Below are 12,272 nucleotides of genomic sequence, written 5' to 3'. Positions count from 1 at the left end.
AGAGGAGGAAAGCTTTGCTCCAGAAAGACTGCCAATTCCTTTGCCTGTTTGGAAATGGGCAATGGCTCTGTTGGAAATTATTTTTATGAGGCTTGAATCTGTAACCTCTGGATCCAGCGTCAACAAAGACTGCTGCAGCCTGGAGGCTCCTAGAGGGTCAGAGGAGAGAAGCAGGGTGGGGGCTCAGTCCCCTAGCTCCAGAGCAGACCACCCCACCCAAGCCTTCTTCCAACACAGCCCCTGGCACCACAGGCTCTAGGCCTCTACTGTGTCCACAGACCCACGCAGGTCACACCGTCTTCCTCACCCAGGATGGTTCCCCCTGCTTACACACCTGTGCAACACAAGTCTCCCCACAGAGACTCCCAATGTTGTCTTGTGGGAAAAAAAATTGTATTGAAGTGTTTTGTGTGTGTGTGTGTGTGTCTATATATATATATATGGAAAAGTATAACTGAATTTTCACAAACTAACCCCACGTGTGAAACCAGCACCCGAGGAAAACAGGACATTCACAGCTCCCAGAAGCCCCTCACGACCCCTTCTCATCACTAACCCAAGGAGAACCGCTCTTCAAACTTTCAACAGCAGGATTCACTTGGCCTGTGCGTACTACATCAAGGCAATCATGTAGTACGTGCCGTTTCACTCACGCCTGCCTCCCAAAAAGTCCCTTTTAACACAATCCATACTGTTCCTTCTTCAGGCAACCCAAGTTTTAACTCCAAGAGCAGTCATGCCAAAAGCCGCTGTGCAAGGGATTCTCCCTCCCACGTAGGCAAAATCTGAATTTGCCTGCGCTGTGGTCTTTCCGCCTGTCCTTGGAGGAGGGTCATGAAGGTGGTGGCACTCTCGCTCACAAGACAGACAAACCAGGGCAGACTCTCGGAGTCGGTACAGGCTTCACTGGTATTGCAGACCGGAAACCCAGGCGAGACTTCAGGGCCTTGTGGAGACTAGAATCCCTCGAGAGGAAGAGAGTGAATAGAAAATGCAGGGGCACCCCAAACAGGAAGCCTGAGCTTCATGACGACCCCCCTCTTTCTCCCCCCGCCCCCACCCCATGCCTGCACTCTCCCCATGCTCTGTGGCTCTGTCCTCTCTCCTTCCTGGACCTCTTCCTGCCACCATCTCTCCATCCCCTTGTCCGGCCTCTGTCCCCTCCCAGGTTCCACCTGATGCCAGGGGCCCCTCCAGCAGCCTGCCTACCACTGGGCCGCCTTGCCCCAGACCTGCCGCTCTCTAGTCCATGCTCCACGGTGTGCACAGAGGGACTTTTCTAACACAGAACCTTACCATGTCACTAGGCCGTTACAGACATTCATGGCTCCACATGCCCCTAGCACGGCCTCTTCCTCCCTAGGCCGGCCCCTCGTACTCCATGCTCAGCCACACTCTGCTCCTCGGCCTGTGGAGAGGGCATTTCCTCTGCCCAGCATAGTCTCCCTCCCTCGGATCCCTTCATCTCTCAGTCCACACGTGATGCTACAGCTTTCTCTCCAAGCAGCCTCTCTTTCCTATGGGCCCCAGCCCTACGCCACGAAGTGGCAGTGTAACTGCTGGCCTCACCAACTCTCTGTACGCCGCCTGAGGGCTGGGATTAGGTTTCTGTGCTTTGTTGCTTTTTCCTCCACAAAAAGTATGGATGTATACTAGACGTGTAAGAAAGACTAATTGAATAAATGAATGGATGAATGAATGAATGGATGGATGAATGAATGAATGAATGGATGGATGAATGAATGAATGAATGGATGGATGAATGAATGAATAAATGAATGGATGAATTAAGGAATGAATGGATGGATGGATGTACTGTCAACAACTCATCGAAGCAGGTCAGTACAAATCTATGCCCGGCTCTCCATCACCTGCCCAATCAGACCTTACTCCACAGGCCCTACACCTGAAGAAAGATGCACCAATTGTACCAAAAGTTAGCAGAGTGAAACCAGGGCCTTTGTCAATAACGTAGAAAAAGTGGTAGCCTCAGGGTAGCTGCTGGTTTCTAAGAGGCAGAGGAAGCACCCCGGTGCTGAGACAGATGGAGGAGGATCTGTGTGATGATTTCTGCCTGGTGTCCTCCCCGCTGCTCTCTGTGCCATACCCTTTAGGGGCTAAGGCTCCACGAATGCAAACAACAAGGAAATCACAAAGGATGACTGCCAGGAACAGGAAGTGGGTATAAAAATAGCTTCAATGGGACACAGCTGCCCCTAGACCGTGCAGCAGTAGGGGAGGAAGGGGGAGCAGACAGACATGTGTGTATATGCTGTGTGTTGTGACCAGCTGTAAATATCTGGCCCTATTTTTTTCCTAGTGTCTCCTTTTCCATTTGGCAACCAGGGACTTGTGGCCAGAGGTGGGAGGCACCTGGGCATCAGCTTCCACTAAGAATAACATAAAAGACGTTACAGTTTCAGCAAATAAATTAACATCATCATGAATTTGTGATTCATTATTATGAATCACAAATGTTACAAATTCGTGACCCTATTCAGAGATTGAGTGTCTCAGAGGGAATATTGCAGAAATCGCAGCCAGGCTGTGCAAAACCGAGGGATGGCTGAGCAGAGGACTTGGGCTCTAAAACACTCCTTCTCCCTTCCCCTGCCCCTGCTCCCTTCCCCAACCCCTGCTCAGGTTAGATTTCCATTGGCACTTCAGGCCTGGATGTAATAAATCAACTACTGGTATAGGTAACAATCTGGAGGCCTTTGCTGGTGATCAAAGCAGGAGCTAGACCATTGACCTCCCCAGTATAACAAATTACCCGTAAGGCCTGAAGGCTGAAGTTTACAGCAAATCTCTGTTCCTCATTCCCCTGAGACTATCTTTAACAAGTAGCAAGACCCCTGACCCCATGCTCCAGCCTGGCGTACGAACGCTTACAGCTTGTCCTGCCTCTCCTGAGTGAAAGAGGTTGGACAGCATTCCACAGGCTGGGCCAGGGCACTGGTGGTTTGCTTTGTGTGATCAGGTTTCTGTCTGAAGACCCACTTCTCAGAGCCTTTGAGTCCTTGCTGACACTTTCACCATGACCCCCCTAGAGGCGCCTGTGTCACCCAATGCTCTCCAGCAGCGGAGATGCTTAGGAGAAGACCACCTATCACTTTTGCCTCAAATCTTCAGAGACACCCCAAAGGGTTATTCAGGAATAGTGGGCTACATGGTGGAAAGGTCTGGGGAAGCTTCTGGGAGGCTGGAATTTGAATGTCTGCCCCTGCCTGCTTTGTGAAAAGGACCTTTAGCGGAGACTCAAAAGCTCTTTGTCAGTCTACAACTATCTAGGACAAGCACGGAGACCACCTGGCTCATGAGGACCGCTGGGCCGGATGGCAGAATCAGCCGCTTACTGCGGAGCGCCATGGTTCTGGACTGTCCGGTTCTATACTCAGTTTGGTTGAGCTGACAACTAGTCTCCTGGAATCCTTCCCTGCATGGACTGGGGACAGAGTTGGCCAAAAGCGAACACTGGCCTACAGTCTGGAAGCAGGGTGGGGCAGCGTGTGTCTCTGGTGGACAAGTGTGGAGGGGCTGGTGGGTGAAGCTCGTCATTACCCTCCTTTGCTCGGTATCTGCTTCTTCCCACCATCTGGCAGCTCCAGGCCACCTACAAACATCGATTGCCCAGTGGTGGTAGCTGCAGAGGCAACTGCTCTCCATAGACTGGGAAGCCGGGTGTGCCCAGATGCAGGAGTGAGACCACCAAGGGGTGCTGTAAGGCCTGAAGGCTGAAGTTTACAGCAAATCTCTGTTCCTCATTCCCCTGAGACTATCTTTAATAAGTAGCAAGACCCCTGACCCCATGCTCCAGCCTGGCGTACGAACGCTTACAGCGTTCTGGTCTTCCCAGATTTCCCTGCAAGCTCTGACTCGGCGACCCATGCCAGTAGTTCATGAGGTCTGCTTGGTGACCTTCCTAATTCTCCAACATCCTCTTCATGCCTTCCCTTCCCCAGCTTCTGCCCCAAGTGTGAGATTCCTGGTACCTATAAGAAACCCTTTTCCATGACCCTTAGCGGGGCTTTTCTCTCTTGATTGAGCCCTGACCGATGTGAGTCCAAGCCCTCAAATGAGTTGGTGAAGAAGAGACTGTGTGGGACTGTTGGGCTCTCCCAAACCAGCGCCCTAAATGTGAATATTCCCTGCCATCCCTCCCACGCTCATGCTGCCCCACAGTTACTAAAGCAAGTGTCTGAAACTGCAGGCTCCTTGAAGTGGGGTCCCCTGATCTGGACTCCTCTTGCCCAGATGCTTGTGTGGCTTGCACTACCACATTGCTCGGTCTCTACCCAGATACAGTTGCTTCCAGCTGGCCCAGAGATGTCGTTGCTTTCCAAGGCCTGAAGGTCTAGGAGGGCACAAAGCTGCCCATGCTGCCAATGAGGAGAGGACCCCAGGAAGCCGTGTCTAGAACTCTGCCCACGGGGCAGTTCCCATGCCTTCCAGCAGCTCTCTTTTCGTGCACTCCATCTTTGCCAATCTGCTGAAGCTACCAACTCCGTGGTTTCCTTGGGGTCTTTTTAAAAGGCTTCGTTTTACTGATTTTTCAAAATAGACTTGAATTTGAAAAATGTTGAGTGTTCCAAAGATCTGGGGTTTCACTTCATTTGATGAGATGTAGTCTCTGAAAGGATGTCCAAAGGATTGTTTGCTTTGGCTAAAGGATGCTTCATTTAGTGTTATCCTAAGGCTTCGCTGCAACACTAGCTGGGTAAAATTAAAATATATCCACTGTTACTCTGAAAAGAAGAAGATATGACCAGTATCCAGAATTCCCAAACCCTGAAAGAGCAAGAGCACAAAGATCTCCTCGAATCACACTGCTGCCTAAAAAGGCACCATGATCTTCTAACTGGGTGGATGTCAGGCACAAAAACTGTTCTGCATCTGCACAACTCCCCCATTCTGGTGCAAGTCTCCAGTCTGGCCACTCCAATCAGCCAGCAGTGACATTCATACTCCCTTTACCCTTTCTCCCCAAGCCACCCCGCTGCGTGTCACTGGTCTACAGCGGCCCTACTTTCTACAGTGAATTTGGGAAGGGGAAGTCGGCAGGCTGGTAAGTGGAGAACCCATGTCTCCATAAAATCCCTCCAGCCCTCACTGATGTCTGTCCTCAGTGGGGAGGACAGTCGGAGGACATCCTGATTGAGAACACCAAACAGGAGGGCTTCAAGATATCCATTTCAGGAAGGCTGACAGGTGATTAAAGTGTGGGGCATAGACAGACACACTGGTGAGTAAATGCAGATGGGAGAGAGGAAGAGTGATGGAGCCATGAGATTCACAGTAGACACTGAAATTTACAAGTTGTCCCCTATCCTAGAAGCTAAAGCTTTATAACAGCTGCTGTCAATTAAGTACCTTAGTCGAGAGCTGCAGCTCAATCAAAAGCATCAGAAAAACACCGTTTCCTTTCTCACCCATTGACAGGTGCTCCCAGCACCCCTGTGCTGCCTCCTCTGCAGGGAGGAGCATAACTGTCACTCACCCACCTCCCACCTCGGGAACCAGGAGGGCAAGGTGTTAGTGCCCTAAGCTTCTTGCTACAAAGATAATTCCAAGGTGATGCTGACAGTTGGAGAGGTAGGGCTCCAAGGAACAGGAAGATTTCCTCCCAGTTCTGAGCATACAGGAAAAACTCCATGGGCTGATCACACTCACTGAAAGTCAACACAAAATCCTGCCAGAAAGCCTTTCCCTTTCTGCGAGCCTCCGCAAGCTTGTGTGTACACATTTTTCTCCCCGCCTTTCTGCTGTAAAGTTATGCTTCTGTATTTAGCAAAGTACGTCCACACAGTGAAAGCAAAGAGTTCTATGTAGCTGATGCTAAAAAAGTGTTGGGCCCAGCGCCCAAGCCTTCCCTGCTTCATAGAGGAAAGCATTTTCAACTTTTAAAGATATATTTTCCCTGGTATTTATTTCTGCACATCTATGTAATATACTATTCTGCTATTTCTTGGTTATTCAATATTTTAGAGTATCTTATTGGTTTTCTGTTCAGAAAGGTGCAAAGTCAGTTCTTTTATATCACCCCAACCCCCACCTCTTTGCCTCCCCTCCACTCAGGCAGAGTTTACGTTGTTAACGTGAGGTGCTGCTCGTACCCCACTGAGGCCAGTGGCCTGCTATGAACTGCCTCCTCTCTCACACCACTCTATGTTTGTTTTTCTGGGAGTTAAAAATTTCCTTGGGCTTTTGTTTGCTCAGTTTTCCCCATGCTTCTTGCTAACATTTCTAAACATTTTAACACATCTGTTAAATGCCTAAACACATTTTCAAGTACTCAAATACAGTAGGTTTTTTTTTTCTTAGAGATTTTCAAGCCTTTTTCATCTCTCCCTTGTGTTGGGTCCTCTTTTTCCAGAATTCCGTGTTACCTAGTTTTCTCCCTTATTTTATTTAAGTGCATTATCCAGTAGTTTTCAAAGAAAGTACTCAGGCAAAAAGACAAATGGATAGATAGTGATGAATATTTATGTATATAAGTAGATGGTAGATATACAGAGGATTAATAAATAGATAAACCGGGCGCGGTGGCTCAAGCCTGTAATCCCAGCACTTTGGGAGGCCGAGGCGGGCGGATCACAAGGTCAGGAGATCGAGACCACAGTGAAACCCCGTCTCTACTAAAAATACAAAAAATTAGCTGGGCGCGGTGGCGGGCGCCTGTAGTCCCAGCTACTCAGGAGGCTGAGGCAGGAGAATGGCGGGAACCCGGAAGGCGGAGCTTGCAGTGAGCCGAGATAGCGCCACTGCACTCCAGCCTGGGCAACAGCGTGAGACTCCGTCTCAAAAAAAAAAATAAATAAAGAAATAAATAAATAAATAAATAGATAAATGATATAGGTGGATAGATGATTGATAGACAAATCTTGTTTTCATGTTTAAAAATATCTATATTCCCTCCCACCTTCTAGACCAATACTTAGTACTTTTATTTAATAGTACATTTTTCCTTCTCTGCAGATGCAATACTGTCTTAGATATCTGAGAACATGAAATATTGTTTTTCAATGATTTAGCTTCCTGGTTATTTTTATTTCTTTTGCACACCTGCTTTGCGATTTTTACCCCTTAGTGTCTGTCTTTCATGTAAAGACTTTACAGCTTCTGGTGACCCTCGCTGCCCATCACATTGCAGAATGGGGCATTAAAGTAAGTACAGATTGGAGTTTGGGTGGCGAGGTGGATATAGCAGAGGGCTTGCAGACTGGTGCAATGGGAGCTAGTCTCAAGCCAGGACCCATCCAATGCCAATTCTTGCCAATGTTCTCTCTGGGAGTTTTTTACTTTCTCCAAGGAGGAGTCCTCCACACTTCTCCCAGGTGAGGGCAGGGCAGAGCTGTGGAAGCCGAGTGGGAAGAGGAGCTGAGGGTCCCAGGTTCCGGAAGCTGGTTTGCATGTCATCTGTCATTTTAGCCCCAAAGCTCCCCCAGCCCTCTCTGGGTCTTCCGTTCCCAGCCTAATGGGACTGTCTGTTCCTTCAGCAAGTAAACGTCCCACCTAGTTACAGGTTGAATTATGTTCCCTCCAAAATTCACAGGTTGAAGTCCTAACCCCTGAGTCCCTCGGAGTGTGTGACAAGATCTGGAGACAGGGCTGTTATCAAGGTAATTATTTAAGACAGGATTGCTAGGGTAGGCCCTAATCCAGTATGATTCATATCCTTATGCAAAGGGGAAATTTGGACTTAGATGCATTTGTACACGTAGAGGATGCCAGGTGAGGATTGGAGCTCTGCTGCCACCCAGCCAAGGAACTAACAGAAGGTAGGAGAGAGGCCTTGGGCAGAGAGAAGCCTAGTGCCTTCAGAGGGACCATGGCCCTGCCAACACCTGGATCTTGGATTTCTGGCCTTCAGAACTGTAAGACACTCCATTCCTGTTATTCTAAGCCACCTAGTGTGTGGTACTTTGTTATGGCATCCCCAGTCAACCATCACCTCCTATACAGACTGTGTCCAGAGTAGCTATAGGGCCACTCAGACTGGGAGAGGGAACTGTGGTGCCTGAGGTCCTCCAGGCAGATACTGAAGGGGCCCTGCCATGAGCCCAGGGCTTTGTTCACCTCCGTCTGCTTGCACCTTCCAGTGGGTGGCAGGAGAGGGGACACTGCTGGTCAGGGTCTGCTCAGATGAGACACTTAAAAAATGTGTTGTGATGCTTTACCCTTGGTTATCCCTGCTGTCTTTCTCTCTATAAGTTAATACAGTTTTTGTCCCTTTCTTGTCATTTTAGAGGGACTGGGAGACAGAGGGATGGCACCTGAGCATAGCAAGCCTGCTCTCCCTAACTGGATTCTCTTCCGGTCTCTGTAAAGCAAGCATCCATGGGGCTAGTCAGAAGCCCCTCACCCAGACGGCGCAGGCATCTTCACTGAGACTGCCAAGGTGTTACGGGTGAAAATGTCACCTTCCCACAGGGGGAAAAGGAAGCCTCATAACTAGTTCAACAATAATGATCAAAAGCATACAGTGAGCATTTCCTGATGACTAGGGTGGTTTAATGTACCTCACAAATTACACCGGGGAGTGTAGTTTCATTTCCTGCCCCTTGCGTGCGGGCAGGACTTTCACAAACATAAAAAAAAGGAAAAGAGAAAAACAGTCACTAGACAGTGGAAAAACCTGGCAGATGTCGCCCAGACCAAAAGGTGAAGGTCAGCGTCCTAGGAATGAGTCACGTGGCTGTCATGCCTGCTTTGATGTGGAGTGATAAGTGGGACCACTCACCTCCCTGCCGTTCTTCCGAAAACCAGCAACTGTGATCCAATCAGAGAAAATCTCAAGCCAATGCAGCCGGAGGAAAATCCTGCAGAAGAGCTGGCCGGTACTCGTCAAAAGCATCAAGGTTGGAAAAGACAAAGGAAGATAGAGGAGCTGTCGCAGGCTGGAGGAGAGACGGGAGTCCTGACACCCTAGTGCAATGCAGGTTCCTGGTCTGGGTCCTGGAGCAGAAACAGGGAGTGAGCGGAAAGATAGGGAAACTCAGACAAAGTCTACGCTTTGGCTAATCATATTTAACCCACGATAATTCCTCAGATTTGACCTGTGGGCCGTGTTGATACACGATCTTGACATGAAAAAAAGTGTGTATGGAAACTCTACCCTTGTAACTCTCCTATCAGTCTAACGCTATTTCAACACAGAAAGTTAGAAAAATGACCTTAAGTTCAAGCTCTCCATTTTTCTTTATTTTTTTCTTTCATCCAACCCGAGCTGGTTCCAGGGCAAGCCCTGCATCATCTCCTCTCTGATTTCCCCTTCCAAACTTCTTCCTCACCCACCATGGGCATTTCAGCCTCTCCCTGCGGCTCTGTGGGCACTAATCTTCCATGCACGCAGAGCTTCCAGCTCCCTCCACACCCCCTGCACAACCCATCTCCACAGTGGGGGAAGCAATACGGCCTAGACAAAACCACTAGAGTCTTCCTCTCACTGCCTGAACCGCCCTCCCCTGCTGCTGGGCTTCACTCTGGACCCTCTGGCTGTGCCCCACGGCCTCCCTGGCTGCTCCTCTGCTCCTCCTGGACAGCCTTTGGCGTCAGCTCTGGGCTCCAGGGCCTCCTTCTGCAGGCTCCTGCGTGCTCTTTCCCTCCTGTAATTCCTGGTCATCATGTTCACAGATATGTTCATTTCTTATTCGTGCCTCCCATCCAAACCCCCAAGCTCCATGACTCCAGGGTGATGCCCATTTTTTCATCAGTGCCCCCCACCCACCTCCTGGAAGGACCCGGAAGAGTGTTTGGCACATCAGGGACAGTCACAAGTGTGTTGAGAGGATGGATGGCAGCGTGTCGGGCTGGGGAGGAGGCTGGCGCGCTCTCACAGTCTCTCCTGCAGGAAGTGGGTGCTTCCTGGGAGGAACCTTCCAGGCTTTGCTGCAAGAATTCCTTTGATAGTGAGGACCAGGGAATCAGCCAAGAAAAGGGGAGACAATGTGTGTGGGGGGGTGTACAATGTGTGTGTGCGGTGCATGTGCATGTGTGTGTGTATAGGTGTGCATAGTACTGTATGGTATGTTTATAATGTGTGTAGTGTGATCTGTGTGCATTGTGTGCATATATGTGTGTGGTATGTGTAGGGCAGTATGTGTGCATGTGTGTGGTGTCTGTGTATGTGTGCGTATACGTGTGTGTAGCATTGTGTAATGTGTGATGTGTGTAGTGGGGTGTGTGTGCATGTCCGTGCATATATGTGTGTGGTGGTGTGTGGTGTGTGTGTACATATGTGTGTGTGTATGTGGTATGTGTGTGCATATCCACGGGGAGTGTGGGTGTGTGGTGTGTGTGATACAGTATGTGTACATATGCACACATGCACACACACTACACACACAAATCTTTGACTTGGAATCAGTCCAAGAAGAGTTAATAAGAGAAATTCAAAGAGCTATGGCCTCCACCAGCCCCCTGAGACCTCTAATAAAAGGCCAGGCTGGCCTTGCAGGTGAGCTAACAGACACCACCAAGCTCCAGCGAGGCAGGCATTTTGGTGCCCTGCTTCCAGCTGGACCTGATGTCACTCAGCCAGGGGTGAGGCACTCAGGCATGGCCCGAAGCGAGGGCAGGAGAGGATAAACAGGCCAGCCATCTGCACCATTCGAAGGAGCACTCACCACACATCCTGTTTGGAGGGGAAAGGGCTGAGGACATCCAGATACAACGGCTTTTCTCAGGCACACTGATAAACCGCGTCCTGCTCATTCATTGCAAACTGACTTCGTGGAATGCTCTGGATACTTGAGCACTGGGGTTAATCAAAAGATAATACAGCTACTGAATGTGTTGGACACTTTTAAAAGTTTAGAAAAGTAAAATAGTGTTTATACTGAACAATAGCTTGATGATAAGTCAATCATTTTGTCATTTAGAAGTGTGTCCACACCTTGTAATGGCAGAAGTACATTATTTCGAATGTCATGCACAAAGGCTAGCAAAAACTTCAGGATAGGTGGGAGGACACAATACTTTAGCTGTGACGTACCCAGAAGAGCAATGCTTTAGCAAAACAAGTTAAAAGAGTACGGTTTATTATTTGCAAATAAAATATTGCTTTGATATTACTTCCTTGAAAGCAGAAAGCCCAATTCTCAAGAAAAACAAGTATTTTTTCCATTTTTAAAAGCAGAATTCAAAAAGTAGAATGGTGTTCTGTTTCCACATTTGAAAGTTCTCGCACCCATTCCAGAAATAAGTGTATCTTGTTCTTCCCTCTCTACCTGAAACAGCTTTTTAAAGAAAAATCGTATGAAGGAGACAAATACAGTCAAATCTCTGAATGACTCCCTTCATTTTAATGAGGACCCCTGAAGATGGCTCCCCAGGGGCCCCCTCCTTGCCCTGCCCCATGTTCCTATGATAACCAGGGCTTTGTGTGATTGAAACCTTGGTCCCTTGAGATGTTAGTTTTGATGGTGTTCTTTCTGTTACCATTAGCAAGGGAATTTAGAAATCCATGAACACGATGCGAGAACGAGAGCGCCAGCGTATACGGAGCTCCACTGCAGCCTCTGAGAGAGGCTGGTATTTCAGAAGGAACTCAGACTCATACCCCTTCACCCCAGTCTTCCAACACGAGGATCCCTCTGCACACTCACCCTGCTGTCTAAAGGTAGCGCCCTCAAATATTACGCATGCACATCGGCTGAGAAGGCCAAGTACCCCTTTTGTTTCTGTCTTGCTTTGCATGGATTGAAAAATCTCCCTCCCTGAGCAATACAGCCGTCATCTTCAAAAGTAGGACAGATCTCAGTTGGGAAGCTCTGTTTCTGGGACGCTGCCCTGAGGATGTTTGTGAATGTGGTCGCCTTGTGAGGAGAGCTGCAGCCGCCAGCCGGGACAGCTTCAGCAGATGCAGTCTGGACTCACAAGACGGTGCCTTTTCCTCTTCATACCACTTGCCTGGCATCAGTTCACAAAAGATGTTTCATGAATGAATGTTGGAACAGTGGGAGTTCAAAATAAGAGGTTGTATACCATCTTCGCCCCAGTGACACTTCCCACATTCCGGGAACGAGGCTGTATTTGTCTTCTTGGGCTCCCAGAACAAAGCAGAGTCTGCACGGCTTAAAATGCAGACATGATTTTCTCACAGTTCTGGAGGTTGGAGGTCCCAGCTCAGGGTGCCGGCATGGTGGGGTTCTGGTGAGGGCTCTCTTTCTGCCTTACAGATGGCTGTCTTCTTGCTTATCCTCAAGTGGTGAAGTGGGGAAGTGAGGTAAAAGGGAGGGGATAGAGAAAGAGAGGGAGAGAAAGCTCTCAGC

The sequence above is a fragment of the Macaca thibetana genome, chromosome 15 (assembly GCF_024542745.1).
Source record: "Macaca thibetana thibetana isolate TM-01 chromosome 15, ASM2454274v1, whole genome shotgun sequence".
Classification (NCBI taxonomy): Eukaryota; Metazoa; Chordata; class Mammalia; order Primates; family Cercopithecidae; genus Macaca; species Macaca thibetana.
Note: the sequence above shows the minus strand (reverse complement) of the source record.